This window comes from Octopus sinensis, linkage group LG4, assembly GCF_006345805.1.
Source record: "Octopus sinensis linkage group LG4, ASM634580v1, whole genome shotgun sequence".
Lineage (NCBI taxonomy): Eukaryota > Metazoa > Mollusca > Cephalopoda > Octopoda > Octopodidae > Octopus > Octopus sinensis.
Window position 1 is genome coordinate 64,687,507 of NC_043000.1, and position 27,564 is coordinate 64,715,070.

The 27,564-nt window shown below is 35.9% G+C and overlaps 1 long non-coding RNA gene across 1 annotated transcript; it reads right to left on the reverse strand.

Moving 5' to 3' along the window:
* Window positions 1–29: 29 nt before the first annotated feature.
* LOC118762985 lies at window positions 30–27,445 on the reverse strand. Its single transcript, XR_004998739.1, has 3 exons — window positions 27,435–27,445; window positions 26,425–26,435; window positions 30–915 (listed from the first exon to the last, which is right to left on the reverse strand). It is a non-coding gene; the product is annotated as an uncharacterized LOC118762985 (long non-coding RNA).
* Window positions 27,446–27,564: the final 119 nt, after the last annotated feature.

The following is a 27,564-nucleotide window of genomic DNA, read 5'->3' on the forward strand; positions in this document are numbered from 1 at the left end:
CATTAAAATCAATACATACACACACACACATATGCATTCATGTGTGTGTGTATATATATGTATATATACATCATTATCACCATCATCATCATCATCAGCAGCAGCAGCATTATCATCATCATTTAACATCTGTTTTCCAGAGCTGGTAAGGCCGAGGGCTACACCAAGTTCTATTGTCTGTTCTGAAATGATTCCTGTGGCTGGATATCCTTCCTAATGCCAATCACTCCACAGAATGTATTGGGTGCTTTTTATGTGGCACCAACACCAGTGCATTTAACATGGCACAAGCATGGGCGCTCTTTATGTGACACCAGTATCAGTGCTTTTTATGTGGCATCAGCACCAGTATCAATTCTGCTGTGGTGGATGGGTCTCCTCGAGTCATCATAATCATCATCACTATTTTAACTGATTTCACTCTTCCTTCCTTGCATGGATCACATGGAATGCATTGAGCCAGATTTTACATGACTGGATGCCTTCTTATTGCCAACACTCACCTGTTTTTAAGTAAGGTAATATTCCCCATGGTGGATAAATGAAGAACACAACATGGACACCACTTGTTTACAACTATCATACAATGTCAAGACAAGGAGACACAAACATATGCACATATATATACAATGGGCTTCTTCTAGTTTTCATTGACAAAATCCACTCACATTGTTTTGGTGGACCCAGAGCTATAGTAAAAAGCATTTTCCCAAGGTGCCATGCAAGACTGAACCTGAAAGTATGTAATTAGAAAGGAAACATATTCAGGGGCTTCCTGTTGTTAATTAAAAAAACATTTCCCCGGAGGTCATAAGTATTACAAACTCTTCAACCCCATAACGTCAAGGTGAGCTACTCCTGCTTAGACAACATCACTTCTAACATTGTACACATCAACAGACATAAAAACGCACCCTCACAACCACCAAACTCAACCTGCAACCGTTGAAACCTCACCACCTGTCTGCTAGAAGGATCCTGCCTCTCAAGGGCTGTAGCATACAGAGCCACCCTTACACCATCTGATGGCATCACTAGGTTAGTAGCATTGAACATAAATTAGTAGAAAAAAGTTATGAGGTGAAATCTCATGAAATTTATTGTCAGTAAGTGAGGAAGTAATTAGTAATGCTTCAAGGAATAATGTTAAAATAAGAATATATTTCTAAAATGAATGTTTGCATTTTATGGCAGTGAGTTGGCAGAAACATTAACGTGCTGGGTGAAATGTTTAGTGGTATTTTGTCTGTCTTTCATTCTGAGTTCAAATTCCTCCGAGGTTGACTTTACCTTTCATATATTTTGCTTTTTTAATGAAATATTTAGAATTATTTTTAATATGCTGTTGAATTAGGGTAAGTTTAACTTTTATTATTAATTTTCTCTTTCAGCTTTAATTAACTTGCAGAAAGCTTGTTTTGCTTTTCATTTTTAGTTGCTTCCCTTTTCTTTTTAGTTAATTATTTTATCAGGCTAGTTCATTAATGTGTTATATGCTTCAAATATGTGCATCTAAATTTATTGGGGCAGGAATATAGTCATTTTTGGCTATGTCCCTATGGGCAGACCTGAAGGCATGTAGTAAGGCTGTCCATAAAATTGGTTAAAAGTGCTTTATTCTAAATTTACTTTCTAAATTTCAAAATTAATTAAAAGGGATTTTTCATAAATCAAATTTATATTAATGGGATGTAGGTAATTTTAACTTGTGTATACCTGATAAGCTTTTATAATTACTGTTGTACTGAATAATTATTGATAGATTTAGATTAGCAACAGTCAGTGCTATTATCACCAACTCAAAATCTAGGTTACTTAAGGTGAGTCTGGTAACTGATGGTTTTTGGGGTCTTGTTTGTAACTTATGGTGAGCCATGGTGCAACCAACAAGATGGTAAAATTCCCTGCCATTAATTTGGTGCAGATGGGTAATATCAAATAATTCAATCACAACATATATTTAAACTAAACACGAAAAAAATTGAAATAGTATCATCACTTACATGGAAAAATTGAAATATTATCTTTCAGTATTTTATAAGTTAAAATCCTAAATTATTAATTGACACATTATTAATTATCTTATAACAGCAAGCCTGGAAAAATCATAGATTACATGGAAAAATACGAGCATGAAAAATAATATTTGTAAGATTATAAACCTGGAAAAGTACAAGGCAAGTTATTATACCTGGAAAATTATAGGACAAGCTATTACTTCTAGTAAAGTAAAGAATAAGAAACTTTTTACTTAAAATATTGCAGCTAAAATTAAAATTTGAATTATAGTTTACAAATAACACTCTACTTATTTAAGTAGAATTTGGCTAATTTACTACCTTAAATACAGAAAAAAGTGACTAATTAGACAAACTTACAAATTAGCTGATCAGTTTTGTACAATAAATTTAAAAGATGAGAACTGTAAATAGTGATAAATTAGAAGAACTGGCATTCTTTGCTGCAATATTTTAAGTAAAAAGTTTCTTATTCTTTACTTTACTTGAAGTAATAGCTTGTCCTATACTTTTCCAGATGTAATAACTTGGCCTGTATTTTTCCAGGTTTATAATCTTAAGAATATTACTTTTCATGCTCGCATTTCTCCATGTAATATTATTGCTAGATTATGCTTTTCATTGTTTCCTTCTTTATGTGAAGGGAAAAAGAATAGGTAACTATTGTATAACAGAAAATATAGCTTTCAGAGGCATTGTTTCCTAAGACTGCCCACTCAATACTTCCTGTGTGAAGTTTTACACCATTTAAAAAGAACCAAATGTTTCAAACAACATACTATCTCATAAACTTCCAACAGTTTTCAAAATTATTGTGGAATTTCCACTGTTACTACAAGTATGAAATAAATACATTAGCCATTTTAATTCTTATGTGTCCAGGAGAATTAAGAAAGAACCATTCAGTTGGTTCTGTTCTCTCGAAAAACTTCAATACAACAGTAAGTTGATGAGTACAACTGTAATCTTCAGCAAAATCAAGTTGAAGTAAAACACTTCGTTATTTATGCATGAATAACTAATTTATTCAAAACTTGACCTATAATGATTTATGTTTTCTCACATATCTTTTCTTTTATCTTTTACTTGTTTCAGTCATTTGACTGCTGTCATGCTGGGGTACTGCCTTGGGGAATTTTTAGTCAAATGAACTGACCTCAGTACTTATTTTTTAAATCCTGGTACTTATTCTATCAGTCTCTTTTGCTGAACTGCTAAGCTGTGGGGATATAAACACACCAGCATCATTATCAAATGGTGGTGGTGGGACAAACAACAACACAAAGACACACAGACATAGATATGTATGTATATGTGTGTGTGTGTATGTATGTATGTATGTATGTATGTATGTATGTATGTATGTATGTATGTATGTATGTATGTAGTATGTATGTATGTATATATATATATATATATAATATATATATATATATATATATAAATACACGCACACACACATATGTCTATATGTATGTGTATATATATATATCTAATATAGGATAAAATTTTCCGAAAAAAATTCTTTCAATGGCCAGCATATTAAAAAATACCTTTAAAGGTTAAATTTATTAGAATGGTATTAGAATTTTTTTCTTTTGCCCTTGTTTATAAGTTCATTCATCATCGTGTGCACACACACACTGGATTTCTTTAAATTTTCCGTTTACCAAATCCACTCTCAAGACTTTGGTCAGTCCAAGGCTATAGAAGAAGACACTTGTCCAAAGGGTGCCATGCAGTGGGACTGAACCCAGAACCATATGGTTGGAAGGCAAGCTTCTTAGCACGTAGCCATGCTTGCACCTGGTGGAAGATAAATAATTAGTGTGTCTGTATTCTTTTTTAACATGTAATTTTGTGTCCTGTGTTAGGAATATATCATATTCAGTAATGAGTTCTAAGAGTTTGAGGTAGTTGCTATTCTGAGATGAACCAAAGTTGTAGCTGTCAGCTCTGAAAACCAAATAATGTCCTGACAATATCTTTATCATGCAAACAAAGTCTATAAAACACATTTCCCAGACTTTTTGGTTAGGAGCTTGCTTCTCAACCACATGGTTGTGGGCTCAGTCCTACTGCATGGTACTTTGGGCAAGCATCTTCTATTATAACCTCAGGTTGACCAAAGCCTTGTGAGTGGATTTGGTAGACAGAAACTGAAAGATGCTCATCACATATATATTTATATATATATGTGTGTGTGTGTGTGTATGTATATATTTATGTGTGTGTCTTTGTATCTGTATTTGTCTCCCCACCATCTCTTGACAACCGATGTTGGTGTGTTTATATCCCTGTAACTTAGTAACTCAGCAAAAGAGACCAATAGAATAAGTACTAGGCTTATAAAGAATAAGTCCTGGGGTTGATTTGTTTGACTAAAAAATATCTTTCAAGGTGGTGCTCCAGCATGGCCACAGTCAAATGACTGAAACAAGTGAAAGAATAAGTTCTTTAATTTCTTTTTTGTATTGTAAATCAACATGTCCATGAATATCAGTTCGCCAAGCAAAATTACTGTCAGCACTCGTATGGCCTTTTGATTTTCCATGTTCACATAACCTTTTGCTAGCAGTGGTTCTAATCATTAAACCATGACATGCCAGAGTGATTGAAGATGTATTAAAGCAATTTACATTCAAAACAACAAATTCTTCCTGTATTTTTTGAATAGCATAATCACTTCCTTTCAGTAGTTTCACCATTAGCTAACATTCTAAAAAAACATTTCCATTGTACATCATCTACCAGTATTCATTGAATATCTTAATCCTTTTTGTTTCATTGAGTCCAAGCCATTGTGTATTGTATTTCTCTTTCTTATTCAACAGAAGTAATTGGGAAAGACTTCTCTCCAATGTCTTTACTCAATTTGCAATCAACAGAAGCATGTTCTGTTTCAGATGTAGCTACTGCAGTTTCTCAATTACATATGGTTGAACTACTATATTGTCTGTAGGTGTAGTTGCTCTCAATGAACAGCTTTGTATTGCCTGCTCTCCAGTTTCAGTAGATACAACATCTATTCTTCAAGAATTGTGTTATCTGTTGTTTTAGCCAGATCAATCATCATATGATAAGCTTCTCTATCCCACTTTCTTTTTTCCTGCTCAATTAGATGAGACCATTCCATGGTTTGTCTAGAAACAAAACAAAAAAAATGTAAAGAAAAAAAGAAGCAATCCAATGATACCAACCTTTTAGCATTCCTGTTATTTGAAAAATAAACTACAGTGAAAATCCATTATTATGCGTTCATTGAAAAATATTGAACGGGCAGAATTTTGATAAACTCCAGTAAAATAACTAGCTTACAGAATAAAGGAATTAGGAGATCAATAAACTCTAAATGTGATTTATGGTTAGTTATTGTTTAGAATTGTGTACAATGCCAACAATTAATATCTAAATATCTAATTCATTGATTATTATAAGCTTTATAAGTAAATGGTAGCCAAGAGAAAAGGTTACTTTTTCAAAGAATAATAAATAAAAGGTATTTTTTAAAGACATATTTTGAGTTGAGGAGCTAAAGTCTTGTGGTCCTGTGCAACTGTGTTATTTATATGGCCTTAAATATGACCTTACTGTAGATGATTCATATAAAGATTTTTAAAAATCCCTTGTGTATATCTCAGTTTTATAACAAGTGCACTGTGTTGTAAAAAGTAACTAACTGGTTGAAAACAGGAAAGGTATCCAGCTATAAAATACTACCTCTGAAAACTTGTCCAACACTTGCTAACATGGATGTAAAATGATGATGATGATGATGATGATGTAGTGATTTGAAAGAATGGTTACTCATTGCTTTATCAGAACTGCAAACCAAAGCACAGCCTTTATGCTATGTTTTCACCACTGAAACCTGTGAACTCTATTTCTCATAAACACTCTCAGCTAAAGCAGTGATTCTCAATTATGTTTTTTTTCCTATGGACCCCTTTGATACTCCTGTTATACTTGAATGGACCCTCAGAACCATTTGACATTTTAAAAAATCCTGTTATATATTTATAATTAGATATTGTTAGGAATTGTACAAAAAAAAATATTAAAATATTTTGTGTATTGTTGAAGTGTAACCAATTTAATGCAGATAAATTTTAACAGCAACATCTTATATGGAACCCCAAAGGTCATGTGGACCCTGGTTGAAAACCTCTGAGCTAACATAACTAAGGTTATTTTCAACAAACTTTCTGACTACTGTGAATAGATTTTGGAGAGTACTGCTAACACATCACTGTTTAGAGTTCTCTCCACACACCAAACATCCTGGATTGGTTCCAAGTGATAGTTATTTTAAAAAAAGTCTATAGCATTTTATGACAACAATAACTTATCATATATCACAGTGCTCTACTGTCACTCTTTTTAATAAATGAAAAATGCTTCCTGTTTTTCTTAACACAGCTTCCTTGATGTCTTCTACCATTAATACATTAATGACATGTGCCACTCTCCAGGCATTTAGTTTTCTCCTACATCTTACCTTGCCAGACTTTGAAGCAGACTGTCTGGTGGTGGTGATACTTTACTGCTTACACAGACTAATCAGCATTATTTTATATTAGTTCTATACTACTATTAATCCATTAACAGTCTGTATTAGTATCAATCCATCACACCAACAAATTGCTTCCTATAGGGATATCACATAAAAGCAATATAAATAAGTAATATATTTCCAAAATATCTCTTTTAACTCTGTGTAAACTGACTGATAAGACAAAGCAAAGGAGCAAATAAACGAGAGCACAAACAATACATACATACATACATACATACATACATACATACATACATACATATAAAGCATGTATATATATGTGTGTGTATATACACACATACATACACACATACATACATACACACACACATACACACACACATACACACACATACAGAAAGAGAGGGAGAGAGAGGGGGTAAAAAGAATGAAATGAAGAGATAGGGGGAGATTGAGAGCAAATTAAAAAGAATGAGCCAAGTAGTAGAACAAAGTGTGTTAAGAGTGAAACTGGAAAGAAAGACATGTTGCCAAAGGGAATAATTAGTCTTGCAGCCACAATTGCCAGTTGTAATGTTAACAATCTACTACTGCCACCGACGCATGCATATTTTAAATAGATTTGGCTAAATTCCAAAAGAAGATACAGATATGCAAACGAACAGTAGAAATGAAAATATGTTCATGCGGTATTAAGGAATCTATGATAATTTGATGGTCAGGTGTTGAGAAACAGTCAAAGAAAGTCAGTCAGGCTGTGTGCCAAACTTGGCAGTTCAGAAGAGTGCCAAGAGTTAAAATGGAGCTGGTGTTGTAAACATTCCATCCAATCCCTATTTTAGGCTTTAATAATTTCATTAATTTTAGTACAATACATATTGAAAAGTCATATGGTGAAAGAAAACATTTGCTCAATAGCTTTGATTTGCCAGCAAGTTTGTCTTAGGTCAGACATGAGAACATTGTGCCTCATAGATGAGAGAGTAACACTTGAAGATGAATAGAGAGATGATCCGTTGCAGACCTGTCTGAGCCAAACCAACTCTAGACATACAATAAAACACTGATTGTCTCTGTCTTTATAGAAAATGAACATAAAGCGTTAAAATAAAGATCAAAAGGTTGAGCATAAACTTTGTGAGATAGCACAAATGCAACAGACAACTGTTTTTAATGCTTATATCAATATTCCCAAAACTTATTTAGTTCTGATGCAGAATAATAATATTGAATTTATTGCACAAAATACACAGATGTCTATGCAATTAGTTTGAAATTGAGTGCAAGCATGTTTAAGTGTTTAGAAAGTTTGCTTTGCAAATATGTGGTTCCAGATTTGATCTTACATCTTACTGCATGGTAAATTGGGAAAAAGGACTTCTACCATGGTGTCACATTAACCAATACCTTGTGAAAGCTATTTAGTAAATGAAAATAGTATGGAATCCCATTATATATATATATATATCATCATCATCATTTAACGTCTGCTTTCCATGCTAGCATGGGTTGAACAATTTTGACTGAGGGCTGGCGAACCAGATGGCTGCACCAGGCTCCAATCTTGATCTGGCAAGTTTCTACAGCTGGATGCCCTTCCTAACACCAACCACTCCAAGAGTGTAGTGGGCGCTTTTTATATATGTATATATAGTTGAAATTTACAGAAAATCAAAAGACGAAGACAGGTGTATAAACAACAAACAGGTGTATTAGTTTAACGCTCAGGAAGATGAGAAAGTCTTTTATGTTTCGAGCCTACGCTCTTCAACAGAAAGGAATACAAGGAAATAAACAGAAAAAGAATTAAAAAAACTTGTGGATCTAGAGGTCAATCATGGCGACTAAGGATAATATAACATGAGGGTCAAAAATAACAGGCTCTAATAGTAGATCACATTTTTTTCTGCCCCACATACCAGCTTTAAATTGCTGAGTTTACATTCAAAGATCATTATAGAAGAACGCTCTTTATAATTATTATACAGTTGAATGCTGCTCAGTCAAATAATGACATAAGAACTCTTATACATAAGTTACCAGATTTTTACTAGGAAGAAGATTTGGGACAAAGTGGTGAGAAAGGATCTACAAATGTGGGACTCACAGAGGGGATGAAAGGGGACTGAGATTCTCAACAGTTTGCTGTGCTTGAAAAGACACATCAAGCAAAGTAAAAGCATGGTTGCCCTTGTATACAGGCTCATCCCTTGCAACTCTCTCCAGCTGAGCATCCCTAATCTTGTGGGCTCATAAGTGCTGGTGCCATATAAAAAGTACCCATACCGGTGCTGCATAAAAGCAATCCTGTACACTCTACAAAGTGGTTGGCATTAAGAAGGGCATCCAGATGTAGAAACCATGCAAAAACAGACATGGAGCCTGAAACAGCTCTTCAGCTAGTCAGCTTCTGTGAAAACGTCCAACCCATGCCAGCATAAAAAAAGACGTTAAATGATGATGATGATGATGATATATATATATATATATATAAAAGCAAAAATGAGGTTCTGTCAAGCCTTCCCCAACAATTCATCTTTTAACGCCCATCCTTTCATCAATCTTCTAACTATTGTACTAGTCCCTCAGGTGCTGTAATTAACACCATTTATCCACCTGCACTTCATATTTTATCTCTATTACTATACTCTTATCACCTCCTCATCCTTCCTGACACACTCCTATTTCCTTCTCTCCATACCAAATGATATTCTCTGTATCCATTTCACTCTCCATTTCTAATCATCTGTCACACTCTGACAAGCTTACTTGCTAACCTTCTCTTTCTGTTACTATTCTCTCTCTCTCTCTCTCTCTCATGCTTACCTTGGTCACCTTGTTCCTTGAGGCTACACACTTAACATCTCTTTCTTTCCAGTTGCGGGAAGCCTGTTCCCGGCTTTCTATCATATCTTCACATCCTTCAATACTATACCCACCTCTCCCATCCTCTGTTGAGTGGTGGGAGGGAGGTCTTGTGAGTATTTGATGACATTACCAGTGCTGTGGCATTAGGAAGGACATTCAGTTTTAGAAATCATACCAAAGTATGCATTGGAGCTTGGTTCAGCCCACTGGCTTGTCAGTTCCTGTTAAATCATCCAACCCATGCCAACATAGAAAAAGAGATGTTAAGCGATGATGATATATATTACTTGTGTGTGTGTGTCTTTTGCTGATGTATATTGTCAGAGGATTTAACCCTTTAGTATACAGATTAGTCTCTCAAATGTAATGTGATTTTATTCACATTCCTTTAAATTAATCATGCATTATCTTGGAACTTTGAGATTTTGATGATTTAATTGTTTATTTAAACATGACATTGTAAGGTAGGTGTGAGAAGCTAGGTCTTCTGCTTTGAACATAAAACAGGCAGTATATTTGGACCGAATAGGAAAGGAAGCACTCCGTCGGTTACGACGATGAGGGTTCCGGTTGATCCGAATCAACGGAACAGGCTGCTTGTGAAATTAACGTGTAAGTGGCTGAGCACTCCACAGACATGTGTACCGTTAACGTAGTTCTCGGGGATATTCAGCGTGACACAGAGAGTGACAAGGCCGGCCCTTTGAAATACAGGTACAACAGAAACAGGAAGTAAGAATGAGAGAAAGTTGTGGTGAAAGAGTACAGCAGGGATCACCACCATCCCCTGCCAGAGCCTCGTGGAGCTTTAGGTGTTTTCGCTCAATAAACACTCAGAACGCTCGGTCTGGGAATCGAAACCGCGATCCTATGACCGTGAGTCCGCTGCCCTAACCACTGGGCCATTGCGCCTCCACATTTGGACCGAATATGGCCAGTTTAAATGTTAAAGGGTTAAACAACAGCAAGAAACTGAAAAACAAGGGCCTTTTGGATAAAATCCCTTGCGGTTCTCTAGTGACAATCCTTTACTACTCTAACTACCCAGAATGCAGTGAATCAATGATTGTCCTATTGGAAACCAGTAATCAATGTTGTTATTGTTCACTAAAGCAAAAAACAATGAGATATCTTATCTATGCTTGAGACACTGCTTGTTCATAAGCAGTTCTATGTTTCGATTTGTGAATCAAGTGGTTTCAGTCCTCCCCTGATGAAAATAAAGGAACCATTTGGCTTTAATAATGGTCACAGTTGTTATTCCTTGGCTTGCAGGAAATATTTGCTGTTATAACTCTAATATTATTTTTGTAATGTGAGTCTAAATATACTGAAACATATCTACATGCTATATACATTATTTAACATGTGTAAAATAACATGCAGGCATGACTGTTGTGGCTAAGAAGCTCACTTTTGCAACCACATGATTTTGAGTTCAGCCTCACTGCTTGGTACCCCAAGCCAACCTATGCCTGTGAGTGAATTTGGTAGAAAGAAACTACATGGAAGCCCATCACACATGCACGCATGCGCGTGTGTGTCCCACTCCACTTGACAACCAATGTTGGTTTGTTTACATTCTTATGTTAGTGGTTTCAGTTAACAAGACCAATGGAATAAATACCAGACTTTAAAAAATATGTACTGAAGTTAATTTGTTCAGTTAAAAATGGTGCTCCAGTATGGCTGCAGTCCAATGATTGAAACAAGTAAAAGATATATGATGAATATATTTAGTTCATTAATTCCATTACCATTATGTTTTGAGACAGAATTTAAGCAAGACAAAACTCATATGACTGTTTCTTTTCTGAGGTAATTAGAGAGGATAATCAAAACTACTTTACCTAAGCAGGTCAAGTAATAATTGTAGAAAGAGTCATAAAAAAGTTAACATGCGTAGGAGTGGCTGTGTGGTAAGTAGCTTGCTTATGAACCACATAGTTCCGGGTTCAGTCCCACTGCATGGCACCTTGGGCAAGTGTCTTCTACAAAAGCCTTGTGAATGGATTTGGTAGATGAAAACTGAAAAAAGCCCATCGTATATATGTGTGTATATATATATATATATATATATATATGTATGTGTTTGTGTGTCTGTGTTTGTTCCCCCAACATCACTTGACAACCGATGCTGGTGTGTTTACATCCCCGTAACTTAGTGGTTCGGCAAAAGATAATAATAGAATAAGTACTAGGCTTACAAAGAATAAGTCCTGGGGTCGATTTGTTCAACTAAAGGCGGTGCTCCAGCATGGCCACAGTCAAATGACCGAAACAAGTAAAAGAGAGAGAGAGAGAGGCAAATGCTAAATATTTTAACGGTGGTGCCCCAACATAGCCGCAACTCTCAAACTGGAACTAGTTAAAGACTGATGGAATAAATACCAGGTTTAAAAAGAAAAATAAGTACTAGGGTTGATTTGTTTGACGAAAATCCCTTCAAAGCAGTGCTCCAGCATGGCTGCAGTCCAGTGACTGAAACAAGCAAAAAGTTAAAGAAAAGATAAGCTACAAGTGAATGTATTTATGAATGTAAAGCTGGTCAGTTGATTGAATTGCTAAATCAGAGAGAAATGCCTTGTGGTAATTCTTAGTCTACGTTCTAAGTTAAAATCCAGCCAAGATAACCTTGTCTTTCTTACTTCCATGATTGTTACCATTCAAGTACAAGTTGATTCTTTTCTCTCTCTCTCTCTCTCTCTCTCTCTCTCTCTCTCTCTCCCTCTCTCTCTCTCACTCTCTCCTCTCCTACCAGACACATTACACACAGTATCAGCTACACTTCATTGTGAGAAAGTCATAGGAAAGAGAGAGACTCTTAATGTTCTGTGTTTCCTTAAGCCTTTAGTTTTCAGATTACTCTGTCAGATGCAAAGCTTATTTATTCACATTGTTTTCGATTAATCAAATATTATCTTATAGCTTTGAGATTTCAATGACAAGATTTTTTATTTTGAGAATGAGACAGAAGGGTAGGTGCGACAGGCTGGATCTGGCCAGTTTGAGTATAAAATAGTTAAAATATTTGGGTCAGGTATATATATACTAAAGGGTTGAATTGGAGAATGACTGAGTGAAGGACTAGCAAACTCTTCTCATCTGGTGTGCTATGAAAACTGTCCAAAGAAATCAGAAATCATAGTGTGGACAGACTAATGTTCTGTAGAGTATGGAATGGTTAAAAGAAAAAAATTATCAATCTTAGAAAAAAACTAGTGAATGGAACCAGAGAAATAATATCTCTGAGACATTACTAAGACCAAAAAATAAAAAATTTAAAAAAAACATATCTTTATCATGCATAAATTAGTGTTTTACATATGAAACACTCATTTCTTGTAAAGCAGTATGTATTTGAAATTTACAGAAATAGATTTTCACACTTGATAGTTTCTTATCTTAACTAATAAGTATTCTCTTTTTTTTTTGTTTTTTATTTTTAGTACTTAGATGAGGAATGATGGGAGGAAGGTTGGAAGTTATTCTTAGAGTGATCTGGTCATGAATACTTGCAATAGAGTGGACTCTGCTAAAGACACCTAAGGACCAAATAGTGATGCTAAACTGGGTGATGGTTTTATTCTACCACTCTTAGTCTTTGATTATTTTCACAGTGTTATTCTCTAAGTTTGTAAGGAAATCTTATAGCACTGTAACTGACATGTAAGTAGTAAGAGGAAGTAAATGAAAGGATAAAAAATAGCTTTGGTATCGTGCAACCTAATTAGTTGTGCAATTAAATAAAGTCAATGTTTGAAAATAATATGCAGACTGCAGCATGAGTGACTGAGCACAAAAGGATACTCGATCCTGCTTCAACTATAAAGAGAAACAAATAAACAAAAAACAAAAAACAAAGTGCAGATACAGAAATATAACAAGCATCTCTTATTTCACTCTATTTTTACTAAATCGGATGAAGTAAACTGTAAATATATACTACAACCGCCATTGTAAACGTACCAATTGACTTATATTGACGGCATAGGTATCAGACAATGGTAAGATTCCAGAAAGGCGGTATTGAAAATTGAATTGCATGTGGTGCAGCTGAACCGTTTCTCTTGCATGAGCAGATATATGACACAAACAGCTCCTTCAACATATACATATGTATAGGGTAATCAGTTTATAACAACCCATGAAGCAAATGATACAATTTCTCGTATGTCACCAAAATTAATATCAAATGTTTATGTTCTGTGATTAAGTATATAACATTTCTCTTTGTAAAACGTATATTAGTTACAGAACTGACTCTTAGGAATCTATGTAACTTCATTTGCATGAAACAGTGGAAGAATTTGTATTTAAATAATATGCCTCCTATATTTTCCTGTTTCAATATCTTGAAGCTGTATTCACAAGTAATGGAAAATAGGAGGATTCAATGCTAGAATGGCAGGTGCTGACACAGTAATGTGCCAGTTCCGGCATTCATTCCTCAAAAGAGGAGTGGTTGGTAAAAAAAATCCAAGCTTGTTATCTTCAATTTGGTTTTTATGTCTATCTTCAAATATGGTCATGAATGTTGGGTAATGATTGAAAGAATATGATTGTGAATACAAGAGGCTGAAATAGGGTTCTTCTGAAGTATCTCTGGGGTAATGTTACTCAACAGGGTGCATAGCTTGAAGATTTGGGAATCTCTCCAGATCAAGCTGCTACTTCTCTGTGCTGAGAAGTCACAATTCTGGTATCATGGACATGTGATTAGAATGTAGTAGTAAAGAATTGCAAGATGGATTCTTCCGGTCTAATGACTATTGCTTCTGATAGACCTTATAGAGGAGACCTTCCCAGGAATAGTGGGTGAAGAAGATAGATGGATGGCTTCCTATATTAAATATCTTAACACAAATTTCCTTATTATAGTAAGCTCTTTGTATTAGCTAAATACCAAATTCTGTGTGTGAAAATATGTAGCCTAGTTGTGAGCATGTTTGATTCAGTCCAGGAATTGAACAAGGTTCATATCCTGAACTGCATTTTGCCTTTGACCAAATTATTAAATTTCCTGTTGCTCAAGTATTTTCACCTGCAGTGAATACTAGCCAGTGTGTTAGTGCAGCCCTTTCCTTCTCCCAGCTGTTACATCCTGATTGGTTCAAGAGTGAAGAGAGCTGAGAAGATGTCTATGTCTGCTCACAACAGAGGCATGTATAACAATTACCAAAAAGCATGGTAGTTGTTAGCAAGCCATATGTGCTTGTGAATGACAGCTGGCAACAACTGTACAATCTCTATGTAGTTAGATATTATCTGCATTAAATATGTTAACACTAACTTTTATGCAGCTAGATAATATAATTGGATAATAGGCTTCTTGTATTAAATATGCTAACATTTATTGTAGAGAACATATTATCTAACTACTTTGTAGTTAATAATGTTCACTGCATTAAATATGTTAATTCAAAAGTCTATTTAGCTACAGAGTATACTTCTTTGCTTTAATGAGTTAACACTAACTTGTATATAGTTATATATTTTCTCTGCTTTAAATATGTTAACACTAACTACTGTGTAAGACAATATGCTCGAAGTATTCTCACCATGATCATTTCATAGTACATAAATAACATATGTAATAGAGAAAGCAAACAAATTATACTTCAGGCAAACTGTACATATTCTAAACAATCCATACTAATACACTCGCTCATCGCAGCAAATTAACTGCAGAAGCAGTTTCAAGCCAAAGAGGGAATCTTTATGTAGTCACTCGACTTGCTGCCACAAATAGAAGACAAATCTCCCTACCATCTTAAAAAATGTTTGAATATATTGGATGATGTAGTCTTTGATACACTTTGTCTAAAATAAAAACTGAATGGTCATGACTGGGATAATAATGATTGTAAGTCTGCTGTATCAGTTGAATTGGAACAAAAACCAATGAGTGAGGCTCTAAGCCAATCATGGGCAAACAGTGGCCTGTTGTTGTTATATATATGTAATGTATTGAGTATTAAAGGAAGTAGTGAGTACTTAGTATGAAAGATTAAGAAAATGAGAGAGACTGAAACAACGTGTTAACGATATAAGATACTTTATTCGACTGCCGTTGTTGTACAAGTTAATTGTTTTGGCGGGAAACAGAGTGAAAGTCCTTTTATCAAGGGAGACAATGGGTGACGTTGATTGTTCATGTTTGTTGTGATGATTATATAACATCTTCCTTTTTTTTTTTTTTTTTTTATTATTTATATCATCTGTATCTACAGGGAATAATTATTCGTCGTCCACTTTTTGTGGTTTTATTATTTTGTAGTGTTGAATTCTGTAGTTGTGCTGTTTTTGTTTTTTCATGCGTGTTTGTTGACTTTGGAAATATATTTTCATAATCTAATTCTTCTGTTATGCGAACGTGTTCGTTTGTTTTAAGAATATGTTGTCTATTTCGTTTGACTGTATTTCCTTCCTCTGTTATTACTAAGTATGAACGAGGTTGCTCTAGTTTTTTAATTATTTTGCCCCTTCTAAACCAATTGTTGTTAAACTTAATTCTAACCGTGTTGTGTGGTTTTAACTCTGGGAGTTCTGTTGTAATGTTTGATTTCTTCTTTTCGTGAGGCCTGATACCAATTTTGTCGTGTAGTATGTTTGGGAGATTTGTTCGCAATGTTCTATTCATTATTTGATTTGCAGGGGATGGTGCACCATTTTGTAATTTAGTCGTGCGTAATGCTAAGAGCGCTAACTGAGGTTCTTCGTCACTTTTGAATGCCTTTTTTAGCATCTTTTTTATTGTCTGTATATTTCTCTCAACCATGCCATTCGCTTGATGATAATGCGGGTTTGTCTTCGTGTGATGAAAATGCCAATTTTTTGCAAATTTTTTGAATTCAGCCGAATTGAATTCTGGACCGTTGTCACTTACAACTGTTTGCGGAATTCCGAATTTAGCAAAAGTTTCTTTTAATTTTTTGATTACGGTTTTTGACTGGCAATCATTTATTTCGTGTAGATCAAAAAATCTTGTTGTATAGTCAATAATTGTGACATACGAATTTCCAGACAGGTGAAATACGTCTGTACCCACTTTGGTCCATGGTGTAGTAGGTATTTCATGATTTATTAGTGGTTCGGCTGCTTGTTGATTTTTGTAGTCAATGCAGTATGAGCATGTGTTAATCATGTCTTTGATTTGAGCGTTAATGCCGGGCCAGTATATACATTCCTTCGCTCTCTCTATGCATTTTTCGATACCCATGTGTCCGGTATGTATTTCCTGTAGAGCTTCTCTACGTAATGACTTAGGTACAATTATTCTTGAACCTTTTAGAACAAGACCATTGACGATTGATATTTCATCACGAACGGATACGAATGGTTTGATGTTTATTGGTATTTTGTCTTTTGGGGGCCATTCTGTTCTTGTATATGTGACGAGTGTCTGTAGAGACGGGTCGTCTGAAGTGGCTTCTTTATACTCTTTTAATTTAGTGTCGGTTATGGGGTAATTTTTTATTACTGCATGAATGTGCGATTTCATATCTTCGTCTGGTACTTCTGGAGTATTTTGCTCAAGGTATGCACGTGATAGGGTATCTGCAACAATTGATTCTTTACCAGGTATGTGGTTTAGGTCAAAATCATATCTTTGTAATGTTAGTAGAAATCTTTGGATTCTGGGGGGGCATTTAGTGATCGATTTTTTGAATATTTGCTTCAACGGTTTATGGTCATTTTCGATTCTGAAATGAGTTCCGTATATAAACTGATGAAATTTCTTGCATGCGAAAACTATACTGAGAGCTTCGCTCTCTATCGGACAGTAGTTTTGTTCCGCTTGAGTTGTTGCACGAGATGCAAACGAAACAGGTAGCCATCTTTCGTTGTGTTTCTGCTCAAGTATCGCTCCGAGCCCATGCTTACTAGCATCTGTAGTTATTTTTATTGGTAGATCTGGATCATAAAATTGTAGCACTGGTTTTCTGGTAATCATTTCTTTTAGCTTTTTTATTGCTTCAATTTGTGGTTTGTCGAATGACCATAACGTGTCACTCTGTAGAAGCTGGCGCAATGGTGCTGTGACTTCGGAGTAATTAGATAAAAATTTACATAGGTAATTTGTCATACCTAGGAATCTTTGTAATTCTTTTTTACTTGTTGGCAGTGGCATGTGAATGTTTGCTTGTACCTTGGTTGGATCTTGTTTTATCCCTTCGCTGGTTAATATATGCCCAAGGTACTTGATTTGTGATTCATAGAAGATACACTTTGATTTATTTAACTTTAATCTGTGCTTTCGGATTCGATCGAAAACTTGTTGTAGTCTATTTGTGTGTTCTTCTAAAGTGTTGGACCAGATTATGATGTCATCCTGTGAATTTCTTGCTCCTTCTATGCCCTCTATTATTTTTGAAATTTCGTTTTGGAAAACTTCACTGGCGCTGTGAATTCCAAAGGGTAGTCGTGTGAAGTGATACCTTCCAAAAGGTGTGTTGAACGTTAAAAGATGGGAGCTTTCTTCGTCAACTGGAATTTGCCAGTATCCATTAGATGCATCGAGTTTTGAAAAATATTTAGGGTTATGCATTTGTGCAAAAATGTCCTCCGCTGTAGGGAGTTTGAAATGTTGCCTTTTTATGGCTTTGTTTAGATTCTTGGGGTCTAAACAGAGTCGGAGTTTTCCGTTGGCTTTTTCAACGATGACTAGGGAATTTACCCAGTCTGTAGGTTCACTAACAGGTTTTATGATATCTAATTCTGTCATTCTTTTTAATTCTTTGTTGAGTTTTTCTTTTATAGAAAAAGGAACCGATCTTGGTGGATGAATTACAGGAGTTATTTGTGGATCCACTGTGATATGATGTGTTATTGACAAAGTGCCGATTTCTCCGAAACAGTCTTCATATTTTTCTAATTTGTCGTTTGTGTTCGATGAATTTATTTTTGAAATTCTCTGAATCAGGTTCAGATCTTTAGCTGTGTTTGCATCTATAACTGCGTGCGAGTTTGTTTTTGCAACAATGAATTTTATTTGCTTTGATAATTCTTTGTATTTAATGACTGCTGTGCATTTTCCTAGCACTTTTATAGCTGTGTTATTATAAGCTGATAATCGAGTTGAAGTTTTTTGCAGTTGTGGTTTTGGAATTATATTTCTATATTCTCTGAATGGCAGTACGGTTACGTCTGCTCCTGTATCTATTTTGAATGTTACATTCGAGTTGTTCACTTTTAGTTCGACCGTCCAAATGTCTTTTGGAGTCTTGAACTTTTCGATTTTGTGCACGCGGGAATTATTTGCAGTGATCATTTCGAGTGCATGTGTATCGTCATCTGATTCATCGTCGGTATGTATCTCTACTTTATGTACAAATTTTCTTGATTTGCACATTTTTGCATAGTGTCCTTGTTTCTTGCATTTTTCACATGTCTTGTGAAATGCTGGGCATTTATTTCTTTTGTGATTATAACCACAATAGTGACAGTTAGTGACGTAGTGTTGACTTGGCGCTTGAAACTTCGCGGGCTTTCTGTCACTTCCGCCTTGTTCGTTTTGATGTCTGGATTGCATATGGCGGGTTATTTGAGTTTTGGCGCCTTTTCTGTCGTGTTGACTATATACCCTCGAGATTTCGTTATCTCTTGTTTCGGATGTGGCATTTAGCATCCTTGATTGGAGTCGTGTTTGCTCTGCACTCTGACCTGCTTGAATTGTTTTTTGTAGGTCTATATTTGGTTCTCTCAATAATCTTTCTCTTAATCTCATGTCTCTGATTCCACATATCAGAATATCTTTGGTGAGACTGTCTGTGAGGTTGCCGAATTCGCACTGTTGTGCCTTTTGGCGCAACTCTACTACGTACTCATCGAATTTTTGATGTTCCGCTTGTCCACATGTGAAGAATTTGTGTCTTAGGAAAGTTATGTTTTTCCTGGGTTCACAATATGCATCGAATTTTTCGATTACTGTCTGAAGGTTCATTTCTTCGTCGGGTGAATCGAAATCCAGTGTGGAATGGATATCTCGGCCTTTAGAACCGATGCAAGTTAAAAACATTGAAGTTTTTACTTTGTCTGGCTTCATGTCACTTTCTGTTGCTATCAAAAAGAGATTGAATTCTTTTTTCCACTTTTTCCATGCTGCGGCTAGATTTTCCTGGTTAAAGTCTAGGTCTTTTGGATGCGGTAAATTTTCCATTTCGTCTTTGAAGTATGATTTCAACTTCTTTTTTCCTTTGGTTTCTGTATTTTGGGTTCTTTTAGTATTCTGACACCATGTTGTTGTTATATATATGTAATGTATTGAGTATTAAAGGAAGTAGTGAGTACTTAGTATGAAAGATTAAGAAAATGAGAGAGACTGAAACAACGTGTTAACGATACAAGATACTTTATTCGACTGCCGTTGTTGTACAAGTTAATTGTTTTGGCGGGAAACAAAGTGAAAGTCCTTTTATCAAGGGAGACAATGGGCGACGTTGATTGTTCATGTTTGTTGTGATGATTATATAACATGGCCTACAGAACTTTCTGAAAGGCATACTCAGTAAGATATTACCTTGAAATTCATTAGTAGTATAGGTTGCCTGATGATGAGTTATGGCAGATGCAGCCTACTTTACAAAATAGGTTGCCCATGTTTGCTCCAAGCATAACCCCCTTGGGGTCCATATAAGATTTTGGGAGGGTCTACACAGGCAAAACAGTAAATTAGGTATCCACAATAGTATATTAAGGGTCTGTGAAAATATTTTGCATTTGATGTATTTACTGCAAGAAACAGCTAGATTTCCTCCTCTAACTTTTTACATAGTTCAACCAACACAATAGGACTTTTGAAGGAAGTTTCTATAAAACTAGTTTTTAAAAACTGGATGGCATTGCAAGTCCACCTGAGTAAAATAGTAATCAAAGGGGTCCATAGATAAAAAAAATGGTTGAGCAGCTCAGCTCAAAGCAGTTACTCAACCTGCTAGAAATAACAGCCAAGTCTCACTCAAGCACACTACACCATTTTAAAAAAGGACAGCTTGGCCAATGCAGACCTAGATATATTATACTTGAAGAAGTGATCATGCCTAGAAATGTTTTTGATGAAGGCTGACCTTGAGCTAAGCAACATCAACAGCAGCTGCAAAAGCTTCTCACCAGATACTGACTTTTGCCCCCATAAACCTTAAATTTCACAATAACATAAAACTCAGTTCTTCAACTCTCCACTAACAACCTATCTTCATATTATCTTAAGACATTCCTACATTAATGACACAAACATAAACACGTTCACCAAGTGACCTAAAAAGACAGCCATATCTCTCTGGTTGTATATCGTTATATATCTTATAGAGACTAATTCACCAAGCAACACATCTCTCTCTCTCTCTTTTCCTAACACCTACTTTACCTACTGGCCTCTACACTCAACCAATGAGCTACTCATTAACCTCTCACACAATAGGTATCTGATTGCTTCAACATCATCTTTCTAATCACAATAGATAGATACCAAGAAATACTTCCACTAAAAAAAAGTTAAAAGGAAATAACATTTGTAAGATAATATCACCAGTGACTGACTGGCTACATTTTTTACAATTCACACCCAAAATCCCAATGCAGGGAGCATCTATAAGGTCACCAAGTATGCTAGAAATACCAGTTAAATCTCTCACACCACACACACTACAAGCTTATATAAGAAAAGGACACATTACATAATTAGATAATGTAGTCTCACAAACTCCTAAAAAGATAGGATACTCATAATCAAAATACATTATAAGTTTGCTCATTTGGGGTTGACTTGGGCTAAACTATAACAGCTAAAACCCAAGCATTTATAGTTCAAAATAGAGCTGTGTGATTTTTGTTTAGATACCTTCTTATCCTATATGTGGTTCTTAGCCTTTTTGTCTTGATGCTGCCCAGGGGAACAAGCAAACATTTTGTGCACTTTATAAAGAAAGATCAACAAGAAAAACAACCCTTGGGCTGAAACTAATTAAAGAAAATAACTTTTAAGAATTTAGAACAAAGATGTATCTGGCTTTTGTTGATTTGGAGAAGGTGTTTGACAGAATACCATATTCAGTTATTATTTGGTGGTCACTGAGGAAACTAAGTGTAGCTGAATGGCTTGTGAGGCTGTACAAGCTGTGAACAAAGATGCAGTAAGTAAAATGAGAGTCAACAACAGTTTCATCAATAAATATAGCATGAAGGTAGGAGTTCATCAAGATTCAATCCTCAGTCCTCTCCTTTTCATCATAGTCCTACAGGCCATCACAGATGAGTTTAAGATTGGATGTCATGGGAACTCCTCTATACTGATGACTTAGTTTTCGTAGGGGAATTAGAGAGGAAGCCTCCATATAAACTTAGCAAAGACTAAGGTTTTACTAAGTAGGAAAGAAGTCAAGAACCTGGTACCTTTAGAGGAAATGATTTTGTTTGATATGCTGGGAAGGAGTAGGTATAAACTTCATGTGCTGTGCCCATTGTAAGCTATGGACACATAAGAAGTGTAGTTGAATCACAGGCAAATTAACAGAGAAAGTAAGCTTCATATGTGACAGATGCACTGGAGCAGTAGGTATTATGAGCACACCAGAAATAGAAATTCCATACTAATGCTTGAACATCTTGAAAAAATGTGTTGTTAGTAATTTTGTTAAGCACGAATATGATTCATAAAACAAAGTAAGTATTAATTTCCTAAACTTTCATCATCATCATCATACAACAGCAGCAGCAAAACCACCACCACCACTATCAACATCATCATCATTTGACATCATTGTTCCTCTCTGTAACTCGAGGATACACCCTGACACAGCTTCACCATCTTCTCTCTTTTTTCCAATTGAGGTAACCATGTATTTCCTCCACAGCAAAACATTTGTTTCTGTCCCTCCGTCGTGCTTTAACCTCTCATCACATGGCACAAAGCTACCTGTCTCAATACTTTAGTTGAAAGGTTTTGTTTTGCAAATTGCTTGCTGGTCCCACATAAAAAAAAGCGCCCTGTACACACTGTAAAGTGGTTAGGTTAGGAAGGGTATCCAGCCTTAGAAATCATGCAAAAGCAGACAGTAGAGTTTGACACTGTACTCCAGCTCACCAGTTCCATGTCAAATTATCCATGCCAGCATGGAAAACAGGCATTAAATAATGATGAGGATGTCCGATGCTGGCATCAACTGGGCAGTCTGACAGAATCTGATGGGATGGGTATAAAGATTGCATCATGTTCCTCTATCTACTTTGGTGTAGTTTCAATTGACGGATGCCCTTCTTAGTGCCAACTATGTCAAAGTAAACAGTGGTGGATGATGTAGTGCTTGGATCCATCAGATCCTGACAAAAGCACATCAATATTTATCATCATCAACATTTAACATTCATCTTTCATGCAAGCATGGGTTGGACAGTTTGACAGGAGCTAGGCAAGGCAAGTTGAGTGCTGCACCAGGTTCCATTGTGTGCTTTGGCATGGTTTTTATGGCTAGATATCTTGCCTAACACCAACCACTTTGCAGAGTGTACTGGGTGCTTTTTTTATGTGGAATTGGCCTTGGCACCAACATCAGCAGGGTTGCCAAGTAACTTGTGAGATGAAGACCTCTCAGTTGGGAGAGGGAGTGGAACAGAGGGAGGTGATTTTGTGCCAGTCGAGAGGTTAAAGTATATTGGAAGGATAGAGATAGGTGTCTTACTATAGATGAGATGTTTGGTTTCCCCACTAGGAAAAGAAAGGAGAGAAGGGAGAGATAGAGTTAGAAAGATAGATAGATAGATAAATAGAGAGAAAGTGAAAGAGAAGTGATACAGAAAGGATAGAAGGGGATGTTCCATAAGAGTGTGAGGGGAGATGTTTAGAGACAGAGGAAGAGGTGACTGTAGCAAATGATGGGGTGATAAACGAATGACTAGAGGTGGGTGCTATGGTAGATATGTGAGGAAATGGAGAGTGTATGAGTAGGCATGTAAGGGATAGTGGAAGGGCCTACCACTGGTGGTGGGATGTGGGGTTTTGGTAAGATGGGTTGTGGGGTAGTTTTGAGAGAGGACAGATTATGTGTGTGGGGGTATGTGGGGAGGGCATGACTACAATTTTAATTTGCTTGACATGTCTTTTCAAGCACAGTGAATCACCAGAAGTCTCAGTCCCTCACCATCTCCTCTGCGAGGCTCAACATCTGCAGATCATTTCTCATTACTTCATCCCATGTCTTCCTGGAGCTACTTATTCCACAAGTTCTCTCCACAGTTAGAGATTTGCATTTTTTTATGCAGCTCTCTTCATTCATACACATCACATGACCATACCGGCACATTTTCTTTCTTGCACTCTATATCTGATGCATCATATATCCAGTTTTTCTCTTAGGACATTTGCACTCTGTTGTATATGCACACTGACATTGTACGTCCAGCAGAGCATATTGGTTTAATTTCTTTTAAGCCTTTGTATGTTCCCTGTAGTTACAGCCCATGTTTCACTGCCATGTAGCATAGCTGTCCATACACAGCCATCATTCAGTCTGCCTTTCACTCTACAAAAGTAGTAGATTTCTGAACTTTGTCCAGCCTATTCTTATTCTAGCAACTATGCTTCATAGCATCCCCTACCACAGCTAACTTGGCCACCTAGGTAACAGAAGCTATCTAGTACTTCTAATGATCCTCCAAGATATTGGAGGGAATTTATTTCTTGTGCATTCTCAGTGATTATTGTACCTGCACATCTGCCACACAAAAAGACTACTTTCTCTGTTTATCTTCCTATGATACTGCTGCACCTCTTATCTGTCTATAGCTTGCACTAAATGCACCATATGAAATTCCTACTTATACATTTTCTACATACTGAGCAGAGCTTTCTCCCTGAAGAGATTGATGATTTGTCTGCTTTCCTGCTTACTGGGACGGTAGTCTTTGCTAAATTAACTCTCATTTGATTCCAGACCTAGCAATCAATACCTGAAAGAGATTCAGCTATAAAAACAAGGTCATTAGTGTAGAGGAGTTCCCAAAGACAATCAGTCTTAAATTCCTGTTATGGCCAAGCCATAACAGAGGGTGCTGAGAACCAATCCTTGGCAAACTCCTACCTGTATGCTAAATTTGTTGCTATGCTCATTGTCAACATTCATCTTATTGACAGCATCCATGGCTCTCACTAGCCACTCATCTATTTCTAGCTTCTGCATTGACCAACAGATAAGGAAGCAGGGACCCTGTTAAAGGCATTCTTTCTCCTTGTTGACAAAAGCCAAGCACAGAAATTCATTTTCGGCTAAATGCTTCTCTTAGAAGGAATATAGCATCAGTAGTGCTACTTCTGTTAGTTTTGAAATGTTACTGGTATTTTGCATATCATTTTGAAGTGACACAGACATCACCAGTGTTTCACAACCATTTTTTGACCCATAGATCCTTTTGATTCCTATTTTACTCAGATGGACCCTCCTAGCCATTTGATTTTTTAAAAATCCTATTATGTTTTTATAATTAAATATTATTAGGAATTGTTTTTAAAAAAAATTGTTAAAATATTTTGTGTATTGTAGAAGCATAAGCAATAAGAAGCTTGCTTCCCGACCACATGGTTCAGGGTTCATCCCACTGTGGCACTTTGGTCAGGTGTCTTCTACTACAGCATCAGACTGACCAAAGCCATGTGAGTAGATTTGATAGACAGAAACTGAAAGAAGACTGTCATGTGTATATATATTATGTGTGTGTGTATGTGTATGTGTGTGTGCACATGTTTTTGTGTCTGCATTTGTATCAAAAACCTGTTAATATTTTGTGTATTGTAGAAGTATATAACCAATTTATTACAGATAAATTTCAACAACAAAATCTTATATGGACCCTCAAGGGCTATAATGGAGCCCAGTTGAGAACCGTTGTTTTAGACAATTATATTGACCCAGTATCAATTTTTAAGTGTAATGTTTATTTTTGTGATGTCAAAGGAAGGTGCTTGGCTCAGTGGTTAGAGCATCAGGCTCACAATTATGAGGCAGTGAGTTTGATTCTCATACCAGGCTGTGTATTGTGTTCTTGAGCAAGACACTTTATTTCACATTGCTCCAGTTCACTCAGCTGTAGAAATGAGTTGCAGTATCACCAGTGCCAAGCTATTTTGGTGTTTGCCTTTCCCTTGGATAACATTGGTGGTATGGAGAAGGGAGACTGGTATGCACGGGTGACTGCTAGTTTTCCACAAAACCATGCCTGGACTTGTGCTTCAGAGGGTAACTTTCTAGGTGCAAACCCATGGTCATTCATGACTGAAGAGGGCCCTATTAGTTGTTGCACTATTAAATCACACGACATAAAGTTTTTTTTTCTTTCAGGCAGTGCTAATGTAAAGACAGACATATAAACACACACACACACTGATACACACACACATACACAAACATGTATACATCATACACATACATATACAACACACTTCTTAATAGTTCTTTCTACCAGTTTCATTCACATGGCATTGGTCAACCTGAGGCTCCAGTCAAAAACACTTGGCCATGGTGCCCCATGTTGAGACCATACCCCAAGATCATATAGTTTGCCATGTAAACGTCTTAGCCATGAAGTTATGCATGTTTAATGTAGCGACATTGTCAGAAAATAAGATGAATGCTTTGATTATCATAGGTCTATTCAATCAAAGCTAACCTAGGGTTAAACAACACCTTTAGTCTATTAGTGACAAATAAAACTTCTCATACACTCATACAAAACCACTCCTAGATTTTTTTCCCCAAGAACTACTTTATAAAATAAGCAGTAAGTAGTTCCCAGTTTTTTTCACCCCATAAAGAATAACCCCCAACCCTCACCTTACACTTCCCTGACTTCTGGAGTTATGTTTCCAATTTTTTTTTCCTTTCCATTTCATCCCAAATACTTTCCCTACTGTCCATTTCTGCTAACAAGCTAGCCTGCAACAAACAGTCTCTACTTTAGGGTCAACTTCTTGTCTGCTGCTGTTGCTGGTAGTAGTAGCAGCAGCAGCAGCAGCAGTAGTAGTAGTTCTACCCCCCACATCCCTTTTCTTTCACCACCCCATTTCTAAAACACTAACAAAGTGAACCATAAAAAACAAGTGAAGATCTTGCAAGCTTAAAAAGATGGTTATTTTAGATAATGTTGCCTAGCTACCAACTTCATTATCATCATAATCATCATCATTTTAACATCTGTTCGCCTATGACACAAACAAACTTTTTTCTTTAGCTGATTTTTGGTAATTTTTTTTTCATGTACACTTTCATACATTCATTTACAAATATATATCTATATGTTTATTTTTAAAAATACTTATATTGTGTGCCTGCGCGTGCGCACACACACACACATGCACACACACACACACATACACATGTGCACACGCACGCACAAGCACAGAGCCACACTTCTTGCCTTTTAGCATATTTGCTTCTAGAAACTAAATAAAAGCTGCCTGCCTCACTAACACAAGCTACTGGGATTGGGTGAGCTTATCATGATGCCAGTCAGTATTTGGAAAAAGTTGTCCTTCCCCAAAACCACAAATCTAGCTGGTATATTTATTTCTAAAGTATAATTAAAGGACTGATTTAGACAAGCCAAATAAATGATTTCGCTGAATGAAACATATTCTTACCATTATATGCAGATTATTTGCATACCTGTCTGCAATGGGGTTTAAAAAATAAAAATAAAAAACTGAGGTAGTAATCTAAAAATGCTAAGTAGCCAATATGTAGGAAGCATAAAAATATATATAAAGGAAAGACTGTTCTGTTATTGTTATATTTCAGGATGGTAATTTTTTTTTTTTGCCAAATAAACACACACACACACTCACTAGTTTATTATTGTTCATATTTTATTTTATGTCCATTGTCTGGAAATCTTTCATCACACATTTGTGACCTCTTCAGCGAATACATTAATGAAAAGGGTTGCTGAAGAGGTCATAAATGTATAATGAAAGATTTCCTGTCAATGGACATTGGAAGAACAAATATATAGTGCATGTGTTTATTTGGCAACAAAAGAATGACCATCCTGAAACATAGCAACATCTGTTTCAACATAGGCTTTCACATCAGGAATCTTGCAAAATAAATTCATATGTTTTGTTAAATATTTTGAATCTGATGAGTCAATGCCCGTGCCCTGCAACTGACCCTC